Here is a 3942-nt window from a genome sequence, read left to right as displayed (position 1 = left end):
CATTTGATGTGTAGTATTCGCTAGTTTCGAGCATTTACTCTCTCAAGTACTTGCGGTTATATCATCACACGCCATGCACAGCTACTCGCGTCTTGATCGTCAACGGCCATGATCTCAGAACAGGTGTGGATTTGAACCACCGTCGTCACAAACACGAACCAAGCTATGACGGAGCAATATGCATTGACGATTAGGAATCTGTAAGATCCTTCTTGCTGCCACTCCCTGGCGACTCTCAGAACTAAATCTCATACTGGGCAGTTTCCACAAGTCGTCTCTGTGCTTATTTGCTGCAGTCCTAGTCACGCGGTTCTACGCTTTGCAGATTGTGTAAATCAAAATCACACACCAGCTGGCCAATTAATAAAGTCATTTCCTGTATGCCATTTATTATAAAATTTTATTTTAATCTTTCAAAACAAGTTTCAGCTCTATATTGAAATAATATCTGAGTGATTTTAATTTACCCAAAATCTAGACTTTACCATTTCTCATTACAAGAAATCTTGAACACGACTTAAAAAGAGAACTAGATTGCTAAATAATTAGCTGCAAAGTATTTTGTTTCTTAGAAGTTACGTAATTTTTTCTGTTCAAAACAGTTATTGGGCAACGGCCTTGCCACAGTGGATACACCGGTTCCCGTGCGATCACCGAAGTTAAGCACTGTCGGGTGTGGCCGGCACTTGGATGGGTGACCATCCTGCCGCCATGCGCTGTTGCCATTTTTTCGGGGTGCACTCAGCCTCGTGATGCCAATTGAGGAGCTACTCGACCGATTAGTAGCGGCTCCGGTCAATGAAAACCGTCTTAACGACCGGGAGAGCGGTGTGCTGACCCCATGCCCCTCCTATCCGCATCCTCGCCTGAGGATGATACGGCGGTCGGATGGTCCCGATGGGTCGCTTGCGGCCTGTAGACGGAGTTAGTTTTTTTTTTTTTTTTCAAAACAGTTATTATTATTCCAGATTTTTGAAATTACTTTCATTTATTCCACGACGAGAGGTTGTGAATGCTGTATTTATGTGATGGATTTTGTCAATAATAATTAATGATAGCTGAGTTTGTAAATCATGACGTGTACTGTCGGAGTGTCACACGTAAGACCTGGAATGCTTGTTGTGAAGTAGCCTCATTAAGAGTTCTAGTATCAAAATTTTCACTTCGTGATATAAAGAATACTTTTAGGAGTTTATTTTATTTTTAAAAAAAGCACAATAACTAGAAAATGATTAAATTAAGTTTCCTGTTGAGCATTGCTCAGAGGAGTAAAATTACCGTAGTATCCACGAAAAGCTCTGATGCTGTGCTATGCTGTTGCCAGTCAGAGAGGCGAGATTCAATATAAACAACGTTTTTTAAAGTATTGGATTTTTAGAGATAATTGTGGCTTCTTCCGGTGGCTTATAAAATTCCACGCAGCATACTAGGAAGTGGCATTTCATAAATTTCACATTACCAAATAATAATGAACTGTGTAGTACTGAGCCAGCATGCGATATTGATAAACACTGTGTTAATTTTTCATATGTTTATTGACTGGTTACAGTTGTGGTTCTTTGAACAGTAGTTGTAAATTGCATAGTTACGCTGGCTACTGGTGAGAAAGTGTGCTGTGTAAGTGAACAGAACAGTGCAAAGTATGAGCAAGTCAGGTATTGTATGTTAGGTAGTACCCGGTAGTAGCACGTGTGACACTAAAGTGACGGTACATATATAGCCAAGACCTTGCTTTATTATGTAGCTCAGTGTCAAGTGATAGAATGACTCTTCCTTACAGTGACGAGAAATGACACTTTGTACACTCTCCTGACATCTAAAATGTAGTCCGCCTTTTAAATACCTGTTACAGGTTGAGTCACATTGTACAACGCTCAGGGCAGGCCGTCATTCGAAGAAAATCAGTGAGGTGAGTGAGTAAATTACAGAAAACGAACGAGTGTGTGCTGTCGCACTGTGTCTTAAATTGTGCCACATTGCTTGATGAGTAGCAATTACCCGAATTCCCAAGCTACGTTAAAGATCTATGGTAAGTAACACACATGTAGCATGTTGGCACTTAATCTTAGACGTTCTCTTGGAATAGTTACAGTATTCTGTCCGGGTGATAGAGCTGACTGTTCTAAAGCTTTTAACCTGGTAATATTTCTTTTGCTCCTCGTGATCACTGAATCTGACACTCCTAGTTATTAAGTCCTGCAACCAAGAAACACATTTCTTGGTATGTGGATCGACATGATATTGTTTGACCCTCATTTACGTTTTTAGTCTCTCCGTGCAAACATTTACTCAGTGGGTCAGGGTGGGCCAGGCCTCTGTAGACTGGTTTCATGTAGTCCATAACTGAATCAGGAATCGAGTGCTTGTGTACAACTGTCCTGAGGTTGCCAGCTACCTGCGCTTACCTAAACTTCCACCATGTATCAGGGACTGGTGAACATAGAAAATGTGTTGGCTTCTCGTCAGTGGATATACGGTCGAAGAAAGTAACCCACGCTGCTTTCTTCGTTACCATCAGATTCTCAGAATTCTCCCTAATGACATTCCTAAAATATCCCTGTAACTCGATGATAATTTTATTCGTCAACCTATACTTCAAAAACTTGCCATCAGATACATTTGATCCATCGAGTTTGCTCCAGAGTGTACGAAGGTGGATGCCCATCCTCGTTTTAACATTTGCCACACATTCTAATTTTATTACCGGGAAATCATAAGATTTACTCTAGTGGACCGCATTATATGCTCTGCTACCTCCATCGTCTACCTATTCAGTATACGGTAAACCTCTCTCGGAACTACTGAAGATAGCTACAGCAGGATAAAATTTCGAGCCCCCCCCCACTTGAGCCTTCATAGTTTTTCACACAGCTGTGTTTATGAAGAGCCATTCTGTTTCGATCTGTGTCTATTACTGAGCATCGATGGAAATATTTAGTATTCCTTTGACAGTCTACTAATTCACCTCTGTCCAAAACTTTTTGCTGTAGAATAGAAATTCTATGAAGTGGGCCCCCTCTTGCATCAAATTCCATCAAAGACAACAGGAATATCATTTCCACTGTTATTAATTTCTGGTGCTTCTGTATCTGTAATTTCACTGAATATTGCTACTGTAGTGATAGCATCCAATATGTAATTAGTATATCTGTGACATTTTTTGGCAAATTCATTAGGCATGTAGCACTTTACCACCAGCAAGACCCTTCCCCATGCATCGAAGACCATACACTACGGTGACATTAGTGTCATACAAATCACAGTGTGTAAAATAGATCTTCACTGCTGCAGACACTGCACCGTAACTGACTTTACCACTTCGCAATTTGCAGGATACCACTTCAGTTAGAACACACTGAAATAATACTAGATCTATTTTAATATTAACTCTTCTACAACTTACATCTAATCCTGCACATGTGTCTTCTGTCTCGAAGCACTTGGTGATGTTTAACGAACAAGCGGCATGCTGCTGTTGCACTGACATTGACCTTTATTTTCAACAGTCTTCCGGTATTGACTTCCCTTGAATTTAAGTTTCTTGAAAACACTTTTTGGTTTCGTCATCATAGAAGTACAGATTGCTATACACGGCACTACAGCTTCCAAGAAACTTCGTACTCACAAACAACAGCAACCAACAAGACGCGGTTTTCGAAGACAATGAATCTTGTTTACAAGCACGTCTGCAGACATTTGACTATCGAAATGCAGTCTAGCATGTTAACCAAGATATGAACAACATATTTCTCTAAAAAAACACAACAAAACCTAGCTCTCTATTTGTAAAAGAGCCATACATAGAAGACTTTCTGCGAAAAGCGGCCGAAAACTATTACAGAGTGGAAGATACCATAAAAACTTTAAAAATATAATGCACTTACAACTGTCGGACAGTAATAAATAATACACACAATATTTAGAAAACAAAATAGTATCTAA

At 40.0% G+C, this 3942-nt stretch overlaps 1 pseudogene; it reads left to right on the top strand.

Annotated features, from left to right (window-relative positions):
* Positions 1-608: 608 nt before the first annotated feature.
* Positions 609-725, top strand: LOC126208820 (5S ribosomal RNA; annotated as a pseudogene).
* Positions 726-3942: the final 3217 nt, after the last annotated feature.

Source organism: Schistocerca nitens, chromosome 1, assembly GCF_023898315.1.
Source record: "Schistocerca nitens isolate TAMUIC-IGC-003100 chromosome 1, iqSchNite1.1, whole genome shotgun sequence".
NCBI lineage: Eukaryota > Metazoa > Arthropoda > Insecta > Orthoptera > Acrididae > Schistocerca > Schistocerca nitens.
Note: the sequence above shows the minus strand (reverse complement) of the source record. Positions and strands in the feature narration are given on the sequence as shown.